Source organism: Canis lupus, chromosome 8, assembly GCF_048164855.1.
Source record: "Canis lupus baileyi chromosome 8, mCanLup2.hap1, whole genome shotgun sequence".
In the NCBI taxonomy this organism is placed as follows: Eukaryota; Metazoa; Chordata; class Mammalia; order Carnivora; family Canidae; genus Canis; species Canis lupus.
In genome coordinates this window covers 36,423,440-36,448,432 of record NC_132845.1, presented here as the reverse complement: position 1 = coordinate 36,448,432, position 24,993 = coordinate 36,423,440, and the positions used below count along the sequence as shown (strand labels likewise).

The following is a 24,993-nucleotide window of genomic DNA, read 5'->3' as shown; positions in this document are numbered from 1 at the left end:
TAAAGTTGCAGGACACAAAATTAATACACAGAAATTAGTTGTGTTTTTATACATTAATAGTGAAGTAAAAAAAGGTGAACATTAACAAGACAGGAAACAACGAATGTTGGAGAGAATGTGGAGGAAGGGGAACCCTCTTGCACTGTTGGTGAGAATGTGAACTGGTACAACCACTCTGGAAAACTGTGTGGGGGTTCCTCAAAGAGTTAAAAATAGAACTACCCTATGACCCAGCAATTGCACTGCTGTGGATTTGCCCCAAAGATACAGATGCAGTGAAATGCCGGGACACCTACACCCCAATGTTTATAGCAGCAATGTCAATGTCCACAATAACCAAACTGTGGAAGTAGCCTTGGTGTCCATCGAAAGATGAATGGATAAAGAAGATGTGGTCAATATATACAATGGAATATTACTCAACCATTAGAAACGACGAATACCCACCATTTGCTTCGATGTGGATGGAATGGAGGGTATTATGCTGAGTGAAGTAGGTCAATTGGAGAAGGACAAACATTATATGGTTTCACTCATACAGGGAATATAAAAAATAATGAAAGGGATTATAGGGGAAGGAAGGGAAAATGAGTGGGAAAAATCAGAAAGGGAAACAAAACATAAGACTCCTAACTGTGGGAAATGAGCAATGGGTAGTGGAAGGGGAGGTGGGCAGGGGATGGGGTGACTGGGTGACAGGCACTGAGGGGGGCACTTGAAGGGATGAGCACTGGATGTTATAATATATGTTGGCAAATTGAACCTCAATAAAAAAATACCTCAATTGAGGTATTTTATTGAACATAAATAAATAAATAAATAAATAAATAAATGTAAAAGAGAAATTAAGAAAACAATTCCATTTACAATTGTACCAAAAAGAATAAAATACTTAGGAATAGAAATAAACGTAACCCAAGAGGGTGAAAGATCTATAATCTAAACATTGGATTATAGAAAGATCTATAATCTTAACACCAATAATATAAACATTGGTGAAAGAAATTGAGGATGACACAAAAAATGGAAATAAAAAAACATTGAAATAAAGCATTCTTGAGCCTACTGTATTCACTTTACTTATATAATCAACATATTTGGGAATGTAACTTTTGGCTATAATATAAAATTACCTGCATGTTTGGCTGCCTTTTATTTTTTACTTTTTCTGCTTTGTCCCCATCCTTAGGAACCCCATGCCCCATTCTATCTCAGAGGCTTTGTAATTATTAACTCTGCCTAGAGTCAACACTGTTTTTATGTCGATGTGTTGTGTATCTTTATTTGAATTCAATTTATTTGCTTACTTCTTTATTGACCGTCTCCCCCACAGAACTGTAGGAAACTCTTTCTTGTTTGCAGCTGGATCCAAGTGCAGATGACTGTGTATATCTCCATTAAGTAGATAATAACTAGCACATAGTAAATAATAACTATTTACAGTATAAAGAAAAAAAAAACAGACCCTGAATGGAGTCACTTGTGCTAAGCCCTACCAAGACCTATTATCTAACTCAATTTCAGTTTCAGCTTCTCCCAGGAGTGGAATTTTAAACCAATCATCCTGAATTTCCTTATCAGCACTATTAGATCATCTGTATAATGAGACTCCCTGCTTTTTCCCTACAGAAAGATGACCTTGCCTGAAACAATTCTTTATTTTGCTAATAACCTCCTTGCCCTGCCCAGTTTCTGCTTATAAAATCCTTCCATTTTATACAGCTCATCAAAGGTGCCTTTTATTTGCTAGATGGGATTCCACCTGACTCAGGAATTGTTGAATAAAACGAACTAGATGTTTAAATTTACTTACTTGAAATTTTGTTGTTTAACAATTGGTAGCAGTGAGAGGCGGGGCAAGATGGCGGAAGAGTAGGGTCCCCAAGTCACGTGTCCCCACCAAATTACCTAGATAACTTGAAATCATCCTGAAAACCTATGAATTCAGCTTGAGATTTAAAGAGAGAACAGCTGGAATGCTACAGTGAAAAGAGTTCACACTTATATCAAGGTAGGAAGACGGGGAAAAAGAAACAAAAAGCATCCAAGGGGGAGGAGCCCCCGAGGAGCTGGGCTAAGGCCGTGGCGAATATCCCCAGGACAGGAGAGCCCCGCCTGGAGAAGCAGGAGCTTCACCAACGTTTCCGGACGGAAAGGCGCTCGCAGGGAGGTGGAGCAGGACCCCAGGAGGGCAGGGATGCCCTCAGGCTCCCTGGGACGCTAACAGACATCTGCGCCCCACGGCGAGTGTGCCACACCCCACAGCCGAACTCCCTAAAGGGCTGCAGCCCAAGCCCGGCTGGACCCGGGAGCAGCTCGGAGGCGGCTCCAAGTGGAGGGAGCTGCGCGGGCCTGGGAGCAGCTGCGTCTGGCTCCGGCAGAGGCTCTAGGCAGAGACGCCGGGCAGAGACTCCGGCAGAGGGAGCTGCGGGCCATGAGTGTGATTCCAACAGCACAGGCCCGGGAGCACAGGGCACCGGAGACACACAGCCCAGGATCCCTCGTTTCTCCAAGGACGGGCAGAAGCCAGGAGGGCCCAGGACAGCAAGAACGCTCCAGCCTCCGGGCAGCCCGGAGCTGAGCAGATCAGCAGCCCCGCCCCGGAGCATCCAGGCCCCTGCAGACTGAGAGCTCTGTAGTTACTGCAGGAGCTGACTCTAGAGCTGGAGAGCTGGCCACCTCTACTGTTGTTGTTTGTCCTGGGGCCTCACAGGATAAAAAAAACCCCACTGAGCTACACAGTGGCCTCACCAGATAAACAGGTTAAACAACTTTCACCGAGCCCTGCACCAGGCAGGGGGCTGAGCAGCTCCCCCAAGTGCTAACACCTGAAAATCACCACAGCAGGCCCCTCCCCCAGAAGACCAGCTAGACGGATAGGGGAAAAACAAATTATTGACCTTGATTGAGGAAAATGTCACCTCAAAAGAAAGAACCAGAAACAGTCCTCTCTCCCACAGAGTTACAAAATTTAGATTACAATTCAATGTCAGAAAGCCAATTCAGAAGCACTATTATAAAGCTACTGATGGCTCTAGAAAAAAGCATAAAAGACTCAAAAGACTTCATGACAGAAGAATTTAGATCTAATCAGGCAGAAATTAAAAATCAATTAAATGAGATTCAATCCAAACTAGAGGTCCTAACGACGAGGGTTAACGAGGTAGAAGAACGAGTGAGTGACATAGAAGACAAGTTGATGGCAAAGAGGGAAACTGAGGAAAAAAGAGACAAACAATTAAAGGATCATGAGGATAGATTAAGGGAAATAAGTGATAGCCAGAGGAAGAAAAATCTATGTTTAATTGGGGTTCCCGAAGGCGCCAAAAGGGACAGAGGGCCAGAATATGTATTTGAACAAATCATAGCTGAAAACTTTCCTAATCTGGGAAGGGAAACAGGCATTCAGATCCAGGAAATAGAGAGATCCCCCCCTAAAATCAATAAAAACCATTCAACACCTCGACATTTAATAGTGAAGCTTGCAAATTTCAAAGATAAAGAGAAGATCCTTAAAGCAGCAAGAGACAAGAAATCCCTAACTTATATGGGGAGAAATATCAGATTAACAGCAGACCTCTCCACAGAGACCTGCAGGCCAGAAAGGGCTGGCAGGATATATTCAGGATCCTAAATGAGAATAACATGCAGCCAAGAATACTTTATCCAGCAAGGCTCTCATTCAGAATAGAGGGACAGATAAAGAGCTTCCCAGATAGGCAGGAACTGAAAGAATATGTGACTACCAAACCAACTCTGTGAGAAAGTTAAGGGGGACTTTTTTTAAAAAAAGATTTTATTTATTTATTCATAGACACAGAGAGAGAGACAGAAACACTGGCAGAGGGAGAGGGAGACACAGGCTCCATGCAGGGAGCCCGATGTGGGACTTGATCCTGCGTCTCCAGGATCACACCCCAGGCTGCAGGCGGCGCCAAACCACTAGGCCACCGGGGCTGCCCAAGGGGGACTCTTAAAATTCCTCTTTAATAGGAAGTCCAATGGAAAAATCCACAAAAACAGGGACTGAATAGGTATCATGATGACACTAAACTCATATCTTTTAATAGTAACTCTGAATGTGAATGGGCTTAATGACCCCATCAAAAGGCGCAGGGTTTCAGACTGGATAAAAAAGCAGGACCCACTTATTTGCTGTCTACAAGAGACTCATTTTAGACATAAAGACACCTACAGCCTGAAAATAAAAGGTTGGAGAACCAACTACCATTCAAATGGTCCTCAAAAGAAAGCAGGGGTAGCCATCCTCATATCAGATAAAGTAAAATTTATCCCGAAGACTGTAGTGAGAGATGAGGAGGGACACGATATCATACTTAAAGGATCTATCCAAGAAGAGGACTTAACAATCATCAATATATATGCCCCGAATGTGGGAGCTGCCAAATATATCAATCAATTAATACCCAAAGTTAAGACATACTTAGATAATAATACACTTATACTTGGTGACTTCAATTTAGTGTTTTCTACACTCGATAGGTCTTCTAAGCACAACATCTCCAAAGAAACAAGAGCTTTAAATGTTACACTGGACCAGGTGGATTTCACAGATATCTACAGAACTTTATGTCCAAACAAAACTGAATACACATTCTTCTCAAGTGCACATGGAACTTTCTCCAGAATAGACCACATACTGGGTCACAAATCGGGTCTGAACCGATACCAAAAGATTGGGATCGTCCCCTGCGTATTCTCAGACCATAATGCCTTGAAATTAGAACTAAATCACAACAAGAAGTTTGGAAGGACTTCAAACATGTGGAGTTAAGGACCATCCTGCTAAAAGATGAAAGGGTCAACCAGGAAATTAAGGAAGAATTATAAAGATTCATGGAGACTAATGAGAATGAAGATATAATCGTTCAAAATCTTTGGGATACAGCACAAGCAGTCCTGAGTGGGAAATACATTGCAATACAAGCATCCATCCAAAAACTGGAAAGAACTCAAATACAAAAGCTAACCTTACACGTAAAGGAGCTAGAGAAAAAACTGCAAATAGATCCTACACCCAGCAGAAGAAGAGAGTTAATAAAGATCCAAGCAGAACTCAACGAAATCGAGACCAGAAGAACTGTGGAGAAGATCAACAAAACCAGGAGTTGGTTCTTTGAAAGAATTAATAAGATAGATAAACCATTAGCCAGCCTTACTAAAAAGAAGAGAGAGAAGACTCAAATTAATAAAATCATGAATGAGAAAGGAGAGATCACTACCAACACCAGGGAAATACAAACGATTTTAAAAACATATTATGAGCAGCTATACGCCAATAAGTTAGGCAATCTAGAAGAAATGGACATATTTCTGGAAAACCATAAACTACCAAAACTGGAACTGGAAGAAATAGAAAACCTGAACAGGCCAAAGAGCAGGGAGGAAATTGAAGCAGTCATCAAAAACCTCCCAAGACACAAAAGTCCAGGGCCAGATGGCTTCCCAGGGGAATTCTATCAAATGTTAAAAGAAGAAACCATACCTATTCTACTAAAGCTGTTCAGAAAGATAGAAAGACATGGAATTCTTCCAAACTCGTTCTATGAGGCCAGCATCACCTTAATTCCAAAACCAGACATAGACCCCACCAAAAAGGAGAATTATAGACCAATATCCCTGATGAACATGGATGCAAAAATTCTCAGCAAGATACTAGCCGATAGGATACAACAATACATTAAGAAGATTATTCACCATGACCAAGTAGGATTTATCCCCAGCAAGGCTGGTTCAACACTCATAAAACAATCAATGTGATTCATCACATCAGCAAGAGAGAAAACAAGAACCATATGATCCTCTCAATAGATGCAGAGAAAGCATTTGACAAAATACAGCATCCACTCCTGATCAAAACTCTTCAGAGTAGGGATAGAGGGAACATTACTCAGCATCTTAAAATCCATCTATGAAAAGCCCACAGCAAATATCATTCTCAATGGGAAGCACTGGGAGCCTTTCCCCTAAGATCAGGAACAAGACAGGGATGTCCACTTTCACCACTGCTATTCAACATAGTACTAGAAGTCCTAGCCTCAACAATCAGACAACAAAAAGACATAAAAGGCAAATTGGCAAAGAAGAACTCAAACTCTCCCTCTTCACCGATGACATGATACTCTACATAGAAAACCCAAAAGACTCCACCCCAAGATTGCTAGAACTCATAGAGCAATTTGGCAGTGTGGCAGGATACAAAATCAATGCCCAGAAGTCAGTGGCATTTCTATAAAGTAACAATGAGACTGAAGAAAGAGAAATTAAGGAGTCAATCCCATTTACAATTGCACCCAAAAGCATAAGATACCTAGGAATAAACCTAACCAAAGAGGTAAAGGATCTATACCCAAAAACTATAGAACACTCTGTAAGAAATTGAGGAATACACGAAGAGATGGAAAAATATTCCATGCTCATGGATTGGCAGAATTAATATTGTGAAAATGTCAATGCTACCCAGGGCAATTTACACATTTAATGCAATCCCTATCAAAATACCATGGACTTTCTTCCGAGGGTTGGAACAAATCATCTTAAGATTTGTGTGGAATCAGGGATCCCTGGGTGGTGCAGCGGTTTAGCGCCTGCCTTTGGCCCAGGGCGCGATCCTGGAGACCCGGGATCGAATCCCACGTCGGGCTCCCGGTGCATGGAGCCTGCTTCTCCCTCTGCCTGTGTCTCTGCCTCTCTCTCTCTCTCTCTCTCTCTGTGACTATCATAAGTAAATAAAATTAAAAAAAATAGCCCAAAGCTACTGTAATATAAAAAAAAAAAAAAGATTTGTGTGGAATCAGAAAAGACCCCGAATAGCCAGGGGAATTTTAAAAAAAGAAAACCATACCTGGGGGCATCACAATGCCAGATTTCAGGTTGTACTACAAAGCTGTGGTCATCAAAACAGTGTGGTACTGGCACAAAAACAGACACATAGATCCATGGAACAAAATAGAGAATCCAGAAGTGGACCCTCAATTTATGGCCAACTAATATTCGACACAGGAGGAAAGACTATCCACTGGAAAAATGACAGTCTCTTCAATAAATGGTGCTGGGAAAATTGGACATCCACATGCAGAAGAATGAAACTAGACCACTCTCTTTAACCATACACAAAGATAAACTCAAAATGGATGAAAGATCTAAAAGTGAGACAAGAATCCATCAAAATCCTATAGGAGAACACAGGCAACACCCTTTTTGGACTTGGCCACAGTAACTTCTTGCAAGAAAGGACTTGGCCACAGTAACTTCTTGCAAGATACATCCATGAAGGCAAGAGAAACAAAAGCAAAAATGAACTATTGGGACTTCATCAAGATAAGAAGCTTCTGCACAGCAAAGGATACAGTCAACAAAACTAAAAGACAACCTACAGAATGGGAGAAGATATTTGCAAATGAAGTATCAGATAAAGGGCCAGTATCCGATCTATAAAGAACTTATTAAACTCAGCAGCAAAGAAACAAACAATCCAATCATGAAATGGGCAAAAGACATGACCAGTAATCTCACAGAAGACATAGATATGGTCAACAAGCACATGAGGAAATCTCTGCATCACTTGCCATCAGGGAAATACAAATCAAAACCCCAATGAGATACACCTCACACCAGTGAGAATGGGGGAAATTAACAAGGCAGGAAACCATAAATGTTGGAGAGAATGTGGAGCAAGGGGAACCCTCCTGCACTGTTGGTGGGAATGTGAACTGGTGTAGCCACTCTGGAAAACTGTGTGGAGGTTCCTCAAAGAGTTAAAAATAGATCTTCTGCACCACCCAGCAATTGCACTGCTGGGGATTTACCCCAAAGATACAGATGCAATGAAACGCCGGGACATCTGCACCCCGATGTTTGTAGCAGCGATGTCCACAATAGCCAAACTGTGAAAGGAGCCTCAGTGTCCATGAAAAGATGAATGGATAAAGAAGATGTGGTCTATGTATACAATGGAATATTACTCAGCCATTAGAAACGACAAATACGGCTTCCGGCCCGCGAGCAGCATGGCGGCGGCCTCAGGTGCAGAGAAGGAGAAGGAGCGGCCCGGGGTGGGGGGTGGGGGAGCGGCGCGGGCGCGGCGGGCGGGAACAGCACGCGGGAGCGGCTGCTGTCTGCGCTGGAGGACCTGGAGGTCTTGTCGAGAGAACTTATAGAAATGCTGGCAATTTCAAGAAACCAAAAGTTGTTGCCGCCTGATGAGGAAAACCAGGTCCTGGAGTTGTTAATTCATAGAGATGGGGAATTTCAAGAACTGATGAAGTTGGCACTTAATCAGGGAAAAATCCATCATGAAATGCACGTTTTAGAAAAGGAAGTGGAGAAGAGGGACAGTGATATTCAGCAACTACAGAAACAGCTAAAGGAAGCAGAGCAAATACTGGCAACAGCTGTTTACCAAGCAAAAGAAAAACTCAAATCAATAGAAAAGGCAAGAAAAGGTGCCATCTCCTCTGAAGAAATAATTAAATATGCACATAGAATAAGTGCAAGTAATGCTGTGTGTGCTCCACTGACCTGGGTTCCAGGGGACCCACGGAGACCATACCCAACTGATTTAGAGATGAGAAGTGGATTATTGGGTCAAATGAACAATCCTTCCACGAATGGTGTAAATGGTCATTTACCAGGGGATGCACTTGCAGCAGGCAGATTGCCAGATGTCCTTGCCTCGCAGTACCCATGGCAGTCAAATGACATGTCAATGAATATGTTACCACCAAATCACAGTAATGACTTCTTGTTGGAACCTCCGGGGCATAATAAAGAAAATGAAGATGATGTAGAAGTTATGTCAACAGACTCCTCGAGCAGTAGCAGTGACTCTGATTAAAAACATAAAAGACATAATTCATACAGAATTGAATACCATGGGGAGCACTTGGGTGGCTCGGCTGAGTGTCAGACTCTTGATTTTGGCTCAGGTCTTGATCTCAGGGTTGTGAGGTTGAGCCCCGTATCTGGCTCTGTGCTGGGCATGGAGTCTGCTGAAGATTCTCTGAAGATTCCCCCTGCCTCTCTCCCTCTCTAAAAACCAAACAAAACAGAATTGAATGCTGTGGAATTCTGTTTTCTAAAACTATTGTAAACCTGTAAAAAATAGCCGGGTAATACTGGCTATAGCGGAATGGTGCGGCCCATCAAGAATCACTGGACTTTTCTTTTAAAAGCCAGAAATCATGGTTTCAGTTCTAAACCACTAAATGAATATTTAAAGAATAATCAAAATTTATTGTTGGGAAAAAAATTACTCAGTGCTGTTCTATGCCATTATATTCCAGTTATGTTGGACTTGTACATAGTAGGTCTGGAAATACACGCTGAGGGAAGTGACCGCTGTACATACACTAATCAGCCCCTGGAATTAGTTAGAAAAGCATTTTAAATAAGGGCAGTGGATCACTGAATGTCTTTTGTATCTCAGAATAACAAAACCCTCATTTTAAAGTGAAGGCTGGTAGCTTCGGTCACAGTAACGGGGGAAATTGTCTCAATTTGTACTATCTGTAATTATTGTAAGTTTTGTAAATAAACTCTCTTGTTTGTACTCCGAAAAAAAAAAAAAAAAGAAATGACAAATACCCACCATTTGCTTCGACGTGGATGGAACTGGAGGGTATTATGCTTGATGAAATAAGTCAATTGGAGAAGGACAAACATTATATGGTCTCATTAATTTGCATAATATAAAAAATAGTGAAAGGGATTAAAGAGGAAAGGAGAAAACATGAGTGGGAAATATCAGAAAGGGAAACAGAACTTGAGAGACTCCTAACTCTGGGAAACGAACCAGGGGTGGTGGAAGGGGAGGTGGGCGGGTGGTGGGGGTGACTGGGTGATGGGCACTGAGGGGGGCACTTGATGGGATGAGCACAGGGTGTTATTCTATATGTTGGTTAACTGAACACCAATAAAATATAAAGTTATTAAAAAAAAACAATTGGTAGCAGCAACAACATCCAAGCAAAATTTTGACGGCGTTTGAAGACAATGAGAAACATAGATGTGGCACCCTGTCAACCCTTTGAATTCACTGTCTTTCTCACTATTTCTGAGGGTCATGGGTGAGTTCTCTAGGTTCTGAGCTCTGTTTTCTTTGCATCAAGCTCCTGATCTAATTGGCTTTCCAGTCAGTGCCCCATTTGATGGGAAACCCTTAGCCCTTGGCTTTGTCCCCAGAGCCCCAGATTCCATATTGGAACTGCTAGTGGTAGCTTCAATTTCCCATTTGTTTGGAATCAGTTCACAGTCCCATTTGTTGAAATCTGCTGATTCAATGGTTTTTCCCAGTCCAGAGGTGTATAGAACTTCATGGTGGTTGCAGGTTAGAGTCAGACTGCGTCTGACTAGGTCCGAGGTTGGACTGGGTTTGACTCCAGCTGGACTGAGTCTAGTAAAGGCTCTTGTCAACAGGGATCTCAGAAGCCAGAAAGCTGCAAAAAATTTGATGGGGAGGGATCCCTGGGTGGCGCAGCGGTTTGGCGCCTGCCTTTGGCCCAGGGCGCAATCCTGGAGACCTGGGATCGAATCCCACATCGGGCTTCCAGTGCATGAAGCCTGCTTCTCCCTCTGCCTATGTCTCTGCCTCTCTCTCTTTCTCTCTCTGTGACTATCATAAATAAATAAAAAATTTTAAAAAATTAAAAAAAAAAGAAAAAAATTGATGGGGAAGTATCAAACATTTAAAGGCTGCTAGAGCACTTGCTACCTCAGGAACACTCCCATAGTAGGATAAGTTGGTCCTATAACTGGTCAGATTAGGTTTCCTGCCATCATCAAGAAAATTTCCATGCAATGAGTATAAAACACCCCACAACTCCATTCCCCACAGCACATCTCACTTACGTCTGAGTTTGCTAAGAGAAACCCAAAAGCCTATCTTAAAACAAATGCGTTTCTTTCTATCCAAAGAGTTGAGTGTGCCACCCTTTAGGTATAAAAACTATGGTCCTGGAGGCTATAGATAATTATGAAAATGAAAAAAAAATCTTACTAAACAGAACCTAGAATTACAGCGCCCATTACAAGGAATCTCCTAATTAAATTAGATACAACCATTTAAGATGTATATTTGAAAGTAAACATTCCCAAATTAAACAGAATGGGATATCTCTTAAATTGTCATGCAGAAGCCTCCAAGAGTTTTCAATATTCCAAAATGGTTTCATTGAAAGATTCATTGCAAACAGTTAATGAAAAAGAGATAAAAGGTACTGAAAATGAAAGACAGTAAGACTATAAGGAGTAACCCCTACCGTTCCCCTCTACCTTCTTTTGTTTGAGTACTCCTTCTAGGAATCCTCTAAGTTGCTTTTCAATTCTGAAGAAACTATGAAAAAGTTACCCTTTAAAATAAGACCACCCTAGGCTACAGGCAGACCTCTTCAGGTATCTTTTACTCCTTGGTCAAATACCAAACTAAGGGCTTTAGTTAAAGAACTTTTTTCAACCCATGGAGGATCCTCAAATTTTTTTATAAATAGATTACCTCCTAAACCGCATTAAGAGAAGAAAATAAAATTTCACATTTGGCTTTTCTTTCCAAATCCAGACCAATTGATTGTTGATCCTTCTCTCCCAGGATAGCTATTGCCTTCTTGCTTGTCTGATTTTTATGTTCTAAGAACCTGCCTTGGATTTCTGCCTTGGATTTCTGGGCATGTAGGTTGTAGGTTCTGTCTTTGACTCTCTTTGGGAGTGGCTCTAGATCTTGTGAAGATAGTATCTTTTGCACCCTCTTTGAGGATGCCTCTTGGTTCCATACGGTTGTTTTATACAGCCAGGAATATTTCTGTTTGTCTGGGTGAAACCTGACACAGTATTTGAAAGGATTTAAGAACTTTATGATTAAAATTTTTACCAATTTTGAAGCTGGTATTCAGAATCTGATAGAAATATTTTCAGGTCTTCTCTCCTAAGCTAACTACACTGAGGGAAAGAGAAATATACCAACATAGGTGGATGGTGTGTCAGTCCAACTTAGGCAGCATCTCCATGCTTTCAAGAACAATTGTTTTTGTTTTGCAATCTGGTCTATAGAACCAGTGATGTTGCTCCAGAAACAATCCAAAGTCATCAATCACTTTTACCAATCTCCAAACCTTCCCTACTTTTCTCAAAAGACTTGTTAGTATTGTAAAAATTCTGGCCTTTAAGGAGCAAAACTTCTTAGAGAAGCTTGCATTCTTTTCCTGTGCCTTTGATGTGTTAATGTTCTATGTAGTCTCAAAGATTCTCATGAAGACCATCTTTGTTAAGAAAATTTCAAGGAGGTAATTCTTATCAAGAAAAAAAAAAGAGGGCGGGAGGGGTCACTTGAAACTTGATTTGTCAAGAACAAACACATGTCTTGTGTCCATATACATCTGTCTGTGTTAGATTCGAATCCTATTGTCTTTGAGGTCTTCTTACATGCGTATACACTGGACCAGATCCTGAATCCTAGTTTGCTCAACTATCTGGCTAATAACCATCTCCAAAATAGCATTTCCAGTTTTCTCCCAATATGTGACCTTTGGGTCTGGCTTCTTTCACTTAGCATTACATATTTTAAGGATTCATACATATTGTAGCACATATCAGTACTTTATTATTTTTTATGGTCAATTAATATTGTATTATATCGCTATATCAAAATTTGTTTATCCATTTGCCAGTTGATGAAAACTTGAGTAACTTTAATATTTCTATCTTAATTCTTTGGCTGTCATAAGTACTGCTATAAACATTTGTGTACACATTTCTGTTTTGTCTTCAAATCTCTGGAATTGCTGGGTATTATGGTAATTCTATTTTTACATTTTGAGGAACTGCTAATGCATTTTGACAACGTTTGTACCATTTTATATTTTCACTAGCAATGTATGAAATTTCCAATTTCTTCACATCTTTGTCAACACTTACTATTTTTTTCTTATCATTAGAGCTATCCCTGTGAGAGTGATATAGTATATCATTGTGGTTTTTATCTGCAATACTCTAATGACGAATAATGTTGAACATCTTTTCATGTGTTTATTTTTTTATTTTATTTACTATTTATTTATTTATTTATTTATTTATTTATTTATTTATTTAATTTATTCATGAGATACACAAAGAGAGAGAGCCAGAGACATGTACAGAAGGAGAAGCAGGCTTCACACAGGGAACCTGATCTGGGACTTGATTCCCAGACCTAGGATCATGCCCTGAACTAAAGGCAGATGCTCAACCACTGAGCCACCCAGGCGTCCCTTTTCATGTGCTTAATGGCTATTTGTATATATTCTTTGGAGAAATGTTTATTCGAGTCCTTTGTTAATTTTTCAATCAGGTTATTTTTTGGTTGTTGAGTTGTAAGACTTTCTTATATATCCTATATACTAGATTATCAGGTAAATAATTTGCAAGTATTTTATTTTATTTTTTAAAATATTTTATTTATTCATTTATGATGGACATAGAAAGGGTGGGGGGCAGAGACAGAGGCGGAAGGAGAAGCAGGCTCCATGCTGGGAGCCCGATGTGGGACTTGATCCCAGGGCTCCAGGATCACGCCCCGGGCCAAAGGCAGGTGCTAAACTGCTGAGCCACCCAGGGATCCCCTGCAAGTATTTTTAATATGCTTTGCAAATTTCTCTAATTCTGTGGGTTGTATCACTTTCTTGGTGATGTGTTTTGATGCAGAAACATTCTACTTTCATTAAACCCAATTTATCTTAAAAAAATATTTTGCTTTTGCTGTTGTATCTAAGAATCCATTGCTTATCCAAGGTCATGGAGATGCATCCCTATGTTTTCTTCAAAGAGTTTCTATTGTTTACCTCTTACATTTAGCTCTTTGAACCATTTTGAGTTAAATTTTATCTGTGGTGTGAGGTAAGGATGCAACCTCATTCTTTTGTTTGTAAATAATTATTCCATCATCAATTATGGAAAAGTTTATTTCTTTGCTCCATTGAATGGCCTTTGCATGATTCTCAAAAACCAATTGACCATTGATGTAAGGGTTTCTGTCTGCACTCTATATTTTATTTTATTGGCCTGTATATTCATCCTCTTTTATCAAAATAGGCTTTATTTTTTAATTATTTTTAATTAGAATTTTTATTTAAATTTTTAAACCTAATTTTAAATTGTATTTTATTAATTTATTTAAATACCGAATTTATTTAATGAAGTTAATTAAAATAATCTTATATACTAATTTTTAATTAAATAAAAAACTAATTTTTTTCTTTTTAAGTTTTTATTTAAATTCTAGTTAGTTAACAATTAACTAGATAAAGTATAATGTGATATTGGTCTCAGGAGTAGAATTTAGTGATTCATCACTTACATATAACACCCAGTGCTCATCATAACAAGTGCTCTCCTTAATACCCATCACTCATACCCTACCACATCCCACCATCAACCCTCAGTTTGTTCTCTATTATTAATAGTCTGTTATGGTTTGTTTCCATTCTCTTTTCTTCCCCTCTTCTCATATGTTCATCTGTTCTGGTTCCTACATGCCACATGTGACTGAAATCATATGGTATTTGTCTTTCTCTGACTACCTTGCTTGTCATAACATATCCTATCTCCATCCACGTCATTGGAATTGGCAAGAATTCATTCTTTTTGATGTCTGAGTAGTATATTCCATTATATATATATGTGATCTCTCCTTTTTCATGTGTGTTTTTATTAGTTTATTAGTTTCAGTCCTTTCTCTTCCTTTTTGATGAGTCTGGCTAGAGGTTTATCAACTTTATTAGTTCTTTCAAAGAACCAACTCTTAGTTTCATTGATCTGTTATACCGGGTCTTTTTCATTTCTATACAATTTATTTCTGCGCTAATCTTTATGATCTCCCTTCTTCTTCTGGCTTTAGGCTTTATTTGCTGTTCCTTTTCTAGCTCCTGTAGGTGTAAAGTTAGTTTGTGTACTTGAGACTTCTCTTGCTTATTGAGGTAGGCCTTTATTTTTATGCTTTCCTCTTAGGACTGCATTTACTACATACCAAAGGTTTTGGACTGTTGTGTTTTCATTATCATTTGCTTCCATGTATTTTTTTACTTAATTTTCTGGCTAACCCATTCATTCTTTAGTAGGATGTTCTTTAATCTCCATGTGTTTGTGGTGTCTCCAATTGTTTTCCTTTGGTAACTTCTACTTTGAAAGCATTGTGGTCTGAAAATATGCATGATATTCTGTCTTGCTATACTTGATTGGTGACCCAGTATGTGAACTGTTCTGGAGAATGTTCCATGTGCACTTGAAAAGAATGTGTATTCTGCTGCTTTAGGATGAATATTCTGAATATATCTATTAAGTCCATCTGGCCCAGTGTATTTTTCAAACCCATTGCTTTGTTGATTTTCTGTTTATATCATCTGTCCATTGATTTATGTAGGGTGTTAAGGTCCTCTACTGTTATTGTATGTTTATCAGTGAGTTTCTTTATGCTTGTTGATTTATATATTTGGATGCTCCCATTATGGGGGGCATAAATATTTATAATTGTTAGATCTTTCTATTGGATTTTCTCCTTTATTATAGTATAGTGTTATAATAATAGTATAGTATAGTATAGTATAGTGCTCTTCTGCATCTCTTATTACAGTGTTTGGTTTAAAATGTAGTTTGTGTAGTGATGTGATGCAAGTATAGCTACTCCTGCTTTCTTCTGATGTCCATTAGCATCCCCTCACTTTGATTCTGCAAATGTCTTTAGGTGTAAAATGAGTCTCTTGTAGGCAGCATATAGACAGGTCTTGTTTTTTAATCCATTCTGATACCCTATATTTTTTGACTGGAGCATTTAGTCCATTTACTTTTAGAGTGATTGTTGATAGTTATGAATTTAGTGCCATTGTGTTACCTGTAAGGGTGGTGTTTCTGGTGATGTTCTCTGTTCCATTCTAGTCTTTATAGTTTGGTATTTCTTTTCCCTTCCCCTTTAAGACTTCTTGCAGGGCTGGTTTAGAGGTCATGCACTCCTTTAGCTTTTGTTTCTCAGGAAACTCTTTATCTGTCTATTCTGAATGGCATCTTTGCTGGATAAAGTATTCTTGGCTGCATATTTTTCCTATTTAGCACATTAAATATATCATCCCACTGCCTTCTACGCTGACAAGTTTCTGTGGATGAATCTGTGGTGAATATGATATCTTCCCTGTGAGGTTAAGGACTTTTTTTCCCTTTGTTGCTTTCAGGATTCTTTCCTTGTCTGTGCATTTTGTGAATTTGACTATGATAGGCTGGCTTCTGTTGAATTTAATGGGAGTTCTCTTTGGTTCTTGGATTTCAATGTCTGTTTCCTTCCCCACATTAGGGAAGTTTTCAGCTATAATTTGCTTAAATAAAACTTCTTCCCATTTTCCTTTCTTTTCTTCTTGAGGAACTCCTATGATATGAATGTTATTATACTTTAAGGAGTCATTGAGTTCCCTAAGTCTACATTCGTGATCCAATACCTTTTTCTCTTCGGCTTCATTATCTTTAATAATTTATCTTCTATTTCACTGATTCATTCCTTTGCTTCATCTCTATACTCATTGCCATTGCATCCATTCAGTTTTGCATCTCAGTTATAGCATTTTTTATTTTGGCCTGGCTAGCTTTCAGTTATTTATCTCTGCAGTATGGGATTCTCTAGTGTCTTCTGTGCTTTTCTCAAGCCCAGCTAGTATTTTTATGATATTGTTTTAAATTCTGGTTCAGTCATCTTACTTGTATCTGTATTAATTAAATCCCTGGCAGTGACTTCCTGTTCATTCTTTTGGGATGAATTCCTCCATATTGTCATTTTATATGGGTTGTTTTGTTTTGGTATTATAGTTAAGAAACCATTTTGTATTCCTGCTCCTGAGAGTAATTGCTATACTAAGAAGAGATTTTTTTTTAAAGGAAGCTAGAACCCAGGTGTCCTAGGTATGTTTTGATCTGTTTGTGAAAAGAAGCTAGATCTGGGGTGCCTGGGTGGCTCAGTTAAGTGCCCAACTCTTGATTTCTGCTTACATCATGATCTTAGGGCCAGGCTCCAAGCTGGGTGTCAAGCCTGCTTAAGATTCTCTCTCTCTCTCTCTCTTCCTCTGCCCCTCCCCTCCAACTTGTGTGCTTTCTCTCTATCTCTAAAAAAAAAAAAAAAAAGCTAGATCCAAAAAAATAAGAAAAAATTTTAAATTAAAAAAAATTTAAAGGAAGCTAGATTCTAGCTGTGTTTTGATCTGCTTGTTAAAAGAAGCTTGATCTGAGAAATTAAAAAATAAAAAATAATACAAAAAAAAAGAGAAAGAAAGCTAGAGCCTAGGTGTGCTTTGGTCTACTTGTTAAAAGAAACTAGATCTAAAATTTGAAAATTAAAAAAAAAATAAAAAAAAACAAAGGAAGTTAGATCCTATTTCCACTAGAGCTGAAGTTTGGCAGCATTCTGTGAGCAATAGATTTGGCGGCATGGGAGGCGTTTGTGCTGGTCTTCTGGGGTAGGGGCCTGCTATGCTGATTCTCAGGCCAACTTGCTCTAATGGAGATACACCTGCAGGGCACAGCCCAGAAGGGCTTTATGTAAGAGGTTCTGGCCTCCACTTGGTGGCACTGTTTTGTTCACTGAAATTGGTCAATGTCGATGGGCATGGGGAAAAATGAAAACACCTCCCGGGAGTGGGGAGCTCACAGCTGCCACTCCTTAGGAAGCCCTCACAGAAGAGCAAGCAACCACCCCTCCTGTGTCCCCACCTTCTGTCATGGCCCTACCTACACCCTGCCTCTGTCTGAGCCATCCACCTGCCAGGTAGTACAGCCTTCCTGTGTTTTATCTCAGACATGTGGGTGGCTTTCAAAACTCCAAATCCTATTGATCTGCCCAGGGTGGATCCTCTGAGGGAGGGTTTTGCCACACTGTGGCCAGCTTGTCACAGAAAACGGTCTTGTGAGTATGCAGCAGCTCAGAATTGAAGGTAAATCTCAGCAGCGAGTTGCATCAAGGTTCACTACCCTCAGCTGGTGTCCCCCTTCCTGTTACTGAATGGGGCAGCTCAATGGTGCCACGAGGCACTTTGTCCCTAAAATGGCTGTGCCACCTTTCCCAAATGCACTTCAAAAAGGGAAATGTTTCTCCCATTGTGATGCAGGGGATCCTCAGAACATGATGCCTGTTCCTGGGTCTCTGCCCTCCTTTTCCACTGGTGCACTGCTAAACCCACCAGGTGACACTCTTGTGATGGTGTGGACCTCTAAAACTTCAGACTTTGCACTCCATTGCTTATTAAGGCTTACAGTATTCAGACCCTCTTCTTTTCCCAGTGAATGGTTTTAGAAAAGAGTTTTTCTCATGCATTCCTCTGCACGTTTTCTCTCTCCTCTCTCCATGAACAGGGCTCCCTCCCCTCCACAGCACTTGTAGCTCTTTTCTCCCCCAGATCAACTCTGTAGCTCCTACCTTCCACAATGTGGCAGGGTTTTTATTTGACTTGATTTTTAATCTCTAGTTGTGCAGTTTGTTCTCTCAGACCTCAGATCAATTTCATGTGTGTTCAGAATGATTTGCTATTTATCTAGTTGTGTTTAAGGGAGGAGGCAAGCCCAGAGCCCCACTAACTCCTTTACCATTTGTCCTTATGCTAGTGCCACAATATTTTTGATTTACTATGCTTTGGAATAATTTTTGAAATTGGGGGTTGTGTGTCCTTCAATGTTATTATTCTTTTAAAAATTGTTTTGAGTATTCTGAGTCTCTTGTGATTTTATATGAATTTTAGGATCATCTTTCCATTTCTGCAAAAACACGATTAGAGATTTGATAGGGATTGTTATGAATCTGTATATTTCTTTGGGGAGTGTTGTCTTAACAATATCTTAACAATATTAAGTCTTCTGGGACCCCTGGGTATCTCTGTAGTTCAGCGTCTGCCCTCAGTTCAGGGCGTGATCCCAAGGTCTGGAGTTGAATCCTGCATCAGACTCCTGGTGGGGAGCTCTGCCTGTGTCTGCCTCTTTCTCTGTGTCTTTCATGAATAAATAAAATCCTTAAAAAAATAGTCTTCTAACCCATGAATGTAGATAAATTTTCATTTATTAAGTCTTTATTTATTTTTTTAGATTGTATTTATTTATTCATGAGAAACAGAGAGAGAGAGAGAGAGGCAGAGACACAGGCAGAAGGAGAAGCAGGCTCCATGCAGGGAACCCAATGTGGGACTCAACCCTGGGTCTCCAGGATCATGCCCTGGGCTGAAGGTGGTGCTAAACCACTAAGCCACCCGGGCTGCCCTTATTTAGTTCTTTAATTCTTTCAGCCATGTTTTGTAGTTTCCAATTCACAAATCTTATACTTTTGTGGTTAAATTTATTTCTAAGTTTATTATTTTCGATCATATTGTAAATGAATTTTTTCTTAATTTTATTTTCAGATTTCATTGCTTATGCTTAGACATTGATTTTTGTATGTTAATTTCATATCCTGAACCCTGCTAAGTTTCTTCATTAACTCTTAACAGTTATTTTGTGTATGGATATGTTAGGATTTTCTCTATGTAACGTCATTTGCTTATAATAATTTTAGTTCCTCCTTTCCAGTATTGATGCCTTTTATTTCTTTCTCTTGCCTAACTGTGCTGGCCACAACTTTGAGTACAATATTGAATTGAAGAGGCAAGGGTGGACATTCTTTTCTTGTTACTGATCTTTGAGGAAATTTTTCAGATTTCATCATTGAATATAATGATAGGAATGAATTTTTCATATATGGCCTTTATCATGTTGAGAAAGTTCCCTTCAATTCCTGGTCTGTTGTGGGTTTCCTTTATCATTAAGAGTTGTTAGATTTTTTCAAGTGCTTTTTTCCACATAACTTAAGACAACCATTTGATGTTTTTCCTTCATTCCATTGATATATTACATTACATTGATTTTCTTTTTTTTGTTCTTATTTAAATTCATTAGTTAAAATACAGTTATCATAGTAGTTTCAGGTGTACAATATAGTGATTCAACACTTCCATACAACACCAGGTGCTCATCATGACATGTGCACTCATTAATCCCCATCACCTATTTCACCCATCCTCCCAACCACCTCCACTCTGCTAATCATCAGTTTGTTCTCTATAGTTAAGAGTCTGTTTCTTAGTTTGCTTCTCTCTCTTTTTCCCCTGTTGTTTTATGTTTTGTTTCTTAAATTCCATGAATGAAATCATATGGTATTTGTCTTTATCTGACTGACACGGTGGGATTTCATTCTTTTTATGGCTAAGTAATGTTCCATCGTATATATACACCACTTCTTTATCCGTTCATTAGCTGATGGACACTAGAGCAATCCATAATTTGGATTGCTGACAATGCTCCTATAAACATTGGGTATGTCAATCCCTTTGAATTAGCATTTTTCTGTTCTTTGGGTAAATACTTAATAGTGCAATTTCTGGATCACAGAGTGGTTCTATTTTTAACTTTTTTTTAATTTTTTTATTTTTAACTTTTTGAGGAATCTTCTTCCTGCTTTCCACAGTGGCTTCACAAATTTGCATTCCCCAAAACAGCACTATAGTGTTTCCCTTTCTCCACATCCTTGCCAACACCAGTTGTTTTTTGTGTTGTTGATTTCAGCTATCTTGCCAGGTCTGAGGTGATATCTCATTTGAGTTTTGATTCATATTTCTCTGATTATAACTGACATTAAGTATCTTTTCATGTGTCTGTAGGCCATCTGTATATCTTTGGGAAAATGTCTATTTGTATCTTCTGCCCATTATTAAGTTGGAATATTCATTTTTTGGGTGTTGAGTTTTATAAATTCTTTTTTGTAATAAATTTATTTTTTATTGGTGTTCAATTTGTCAACATACAGAATAACACCCAGTACTCATCGCATCAAGTGCCCACCTCAGTACCTGCCACCCAGTCACCCCCACGCCCCGCTTACCTCCCCTTCCACCACCCCTAGTTCATTTCCCAGAGTTAGGAGTCTTTCATGTTCTGTTTCCCTTTCTGATATTTCCCACTCATTTTTTCTCCTTTCCCCTTTATTCCCTTTCACTATTTTTTATATTCTGCAAATGAATGAGACCATATAATTTTGGTCATTCTCCGATTGACTTATTTCACTCAGCATAGTACCCTCCAGTTCCATCCACATCGAAGCAAATGGTGGGTATTAGTCATTTCTAATGGCTGAGTAATATTCCATTGTATACATAAACCACATCTTCTTTACCCATTCATCTTTCGATGGATACCGAGGCTCCTTCCACAGTTTGGCTATTGTGGACATCGCTGCTACAAACATCGGGATGCAGGTGTCCCGCTGTTTCATTGCATCTGCATCTTTGGGGTAAATCCCCAGCAGTGCAATTGCTGGGTCGTATGGCAGGTCTATTTTTAACTCTTTGAGGAACCTCCACGCAGTTTTCCAGAGTGGGTGCACCAGTTCACATTCCCACCAACAGTGCAGGAGGGTTCCCCTCGCTCCATATTCTCTCCAACATTTGTGGTTTCCTGCCTTGTTAATTTTCCCCATTCTCACTGGTGTGAGGTGGTATCTCATTGTGGTTCTGATTTTTTTTCCCTGATGGCAAGTGATGCAGAGCATTTTCTCCTGCGCTTGTTGGCCATGTCTATGTCTTCGTCAGTGAGATTTCTGTTTATATCTTTTGCCCATTTCATGATTGGATTGTTTGTTTCTTGGCTGTTGAGTTTAAGAAGTTCTTTATAAGATCTTGGAAACTCATACAACAAATTTGAAAGTACACCATGTCTTTCTATCTTTCTGAACAGCTTTAGTAGAATAGGTATGGTTTCTTCTTTTAACATTTGATAGAATTCCCCTGGGAAGCCATCTGGCCCTGGACTTTTGTGTCTTGGGAGGTTTTTGATGACTGCTTCAATTTCCTCCCTGCTCTTTGGCCTGTTCAGGTTTTCTATTTCTTCCAGTTCCAGTTTTGGTAGTTTATGGTTTTCCAGAAATATGTCCATTTCTTCTAGATTGCCTAACTTATTGGCGTATAGCTGCTCATAATATGTTTTTAAAATCGTTTGTATTTCCCTGGTGTTGGTAGTGATCTCTCCTTTCTCATTCATGATTTTATTAATTTGAGTCTTCTCTCTCTTCTTTTTAGTAAGGCTGGCTAATGGTTTATCTATCTTATTAATTCTTTCAAAGAACCAACTCCTGGTTTTGTTGATCTTCTCCACAGTTCTTCTGGTCTCGATTTCGTTGAGTTCTGCTTGGATCTTTATTAACTCTCTTCTTCTGCTGGGTGTAGGATCTATTTGCAGTTTTTTCTCTAGCTCCTTTACGTGTAAGGTTAGCTTTTGTATTTGAGTTCTTTCCAGTTTTTGGATGGATGCTTGTATTGCAATGTATTTCCCACTCAGGACTGCTTGTGCTGTATCCCAAAGATTTTGAACGATTATATCTTCATTCTCATTAGTCTCCATGAATCTTTATAATTCTTCCTTAATTTCCTGGTTGACCCTTTCATCTTTTAGCAGGATGGTCCTTAACTCCACATGTTTGAAGTCCTTCCAAACTTCTTGTTGTGATTTAGTTCTAATTTCAAGGCATTATGGTCTGAGAATACGCAGGGGACGATCCCAATCTTTTGGTATCGGTTCAGACCCGATTTGTGACCCAGTATGTGGTCTATTCTGGAGAAAGTTCCATGTGCACTTGAGAAGAATGTGTATTCAGTTTTGTTTGGACATAAAGTTCTGTAGATATCTGTGAAATCCACCTGGTCCAGTGTAACATTTAAAGCTCTTGTTTCTTTGGAGATGTTGTGCTTAGAAGACCTATCGAGTGTAGAAAACACTAAATTGAAGTCACCAAGTATAAGTGTATTATTATCTAAGTATGTCTTAACTTTGGGTATTAATTGATATATTTGGCAGCTCCCACATTCGGGGCATATATATTGATGATTGTTAAGTCCTCTTCTTGGATAGATCCTTTAAGTATGATATCGTGTCCCTCCTCATCTCTCACTACAGTCTTCGGGATAAATTTTACTTTATCTGATATGAGGATGGCTACCCCTGCTTTCTTTTGAGGACCATTTGAATGGTAGTTGGTTCTCCAACCTTTTATTTTCAGGCTGTAGGTGTCTTTATGTCTAAAATGAGTCTCTTGTAGACAGCAAATAGGTGGGTCCTGCTTTTTTATCCAGTCTGAAACCCTGCGCCTTTTGATGGGGTCATTAAGCCCATTCACGTTCAGAGTTACTATTGAAAGATCTGAGTTTAGTGTCATCATGATACCTATCCAGTCCCTGTTTTGTGGATTGTTCCATTGGACTTCTTCTTAAAGAGGAATTTTAAGAGTCCCCCTTAAAATTTCTTGCAGAGCTGGTTTGGTGGTCACATATTCTTTCAGTTCCTGCCTATCTTGGAACCTCTTTATCTCTCCTTCTATTCTGAATGAGAGCCTTGCTGGATAAAGTATTCTTGGCTGCGTGTTCTTCTCATTTAGGACCCTGAATATATCCTGCCAGCCCTTTCTGGCCTGTCAGGTCTCTGTGGAGAGATCTGCTGTTAATCTAATATTTCTCCCCATAAAAGAGATTTCTTGTCTCTTGCTGCTTTAAGGATCTTCTCTTTATCTTTGGAATTTGCAAGCAACTATTAAATGTCGAGGTGTTGAATGGTTTTTATTGATTTTAGGGGGGATCTCTGTATTTCTTGGATCTGAATGCCTGTGTCCCTTCCCAGATTAGGAAAGTTTTCAGCTATGATTCGTTCAAATACATATTCTGGCCCTCTCTCCCTTTCGGCGTCCTCGGGAACCCCAATTAAACATAGATTTTTCTTCCTCTGGCTGTCATATATTTCTCGTAATGTATCCTCATGGTTTTTTAATTGTTTGTCTCTTTTTTCCTCAGTTTCCCTCTTTGCCATCAACTTGTCTTCTATGTCACTCATTCGTTCTTCCACCTCATTAACCCTCACCGTTAGGACTTCTGGTTTGGATTGCATCTCATTTAATTTATTTTTAATTTCTGCCTGATTAGATCTAAATTTTGCAGTCATGAAGTCTCTTGAGTCCTTTATGCTTTTTTCTAGAGCTACCAGTAGCTTTATAATAGTGCTTCTGAATTGGCTTTCTGACATTGAATGGTAATCCAAATTTTGTAACTCTGTGGGAGAGAGGACTGTTTCTGATTCTTTCTTTTGAGGTGAGGTTTTCCTTCTAGTCATTTTTCTCAGTGGAGAGTGGCCAAAAACAAGTTGTATTGGGAAAAGGAGAAAAAGAGATAAGAGAAAGAAGAAAAGAAAAAAAAAGAAGAAAATAAAAGAGAAAAAAAGAAAATAAAAGAGAAAAAAAGAAAAAAAGGGGGTGGGAGCAAACAGGAAAAAAAAAACAAAACAAGGGGGAGTATCCTCTGATTCTGTATATTGTAAATCCCTCGACTTCCCCCTGGAAATTTCCAGTGCTGCTTGGTCAATAATTTCTTTTTCCCCTGTTGGTCTAGCTGGTCTTCTGGGGGAGGGGCCTGCTGTGCTGATTTTCAGGTGTTAGCACTTGGGGGAGCTGCTCAGCCCCCTGCCTGGTGCAGGGCTCGGTGAAAGATGTTTCAGCTGTTTATGCGGTGAGGCCACTGTGAGGCTCAGTGGGGGTTGTTTACCCTGTGAGGCCCCAGGAGGAACAAGAACAGTGGCGGCGGCCAGCTCTGGAGCCCGGGATTCAGCTCCCGCAGTAACTACAGAGCTCTCCATCTGCAGGGCCTGAATGCTCCGGGGGCGGGGCCGCCGATCTGCTCAGCTTGGGGCAGGAGCGTCCTTGCTGTCCTGTGCCCTCCTGGCCTCTGCCTGTCCTGGTGAGAGGCGGGATCCTGGGCTGTGTCCCCAGGGCCCTGTGCTCCCGGGCCTGCGCTGCTGGAATGGTGCTCCTGGCTGCACAGCCCCCCGAGCTGCTCCCAGGGCCTCGCTGCGGGCGCTGCAGCCCTTTAGGGAGCTCGGCCAGGGGTGTGGCACACTCTCCCCCGGGCGCAGGTGGTCTGTTAA

General features: G+C 39.8%; 1 protein-coding gene and 1 pseudogene across 1 annotated transcript in view; one reads left to right on the top strand and one right to left on the bottom strand.

The window, feature by feature from the left end:
* Positions 1–24,993, bottom strand: part of LOC140638154 (olfactory receptor 11A1-like) — a 53,560-nt gene that overhangs the window by 8,953 nt on the left and 19,614 nt on the right. The gene's annotated exons all lie outside the window — the stretch shown is intronic.
* Positions 8,031–9,571, top strand: LOC140637602 (mediator of RNA polymerase II transcription subunit 4 pseudogene; annotated as a pseudogene).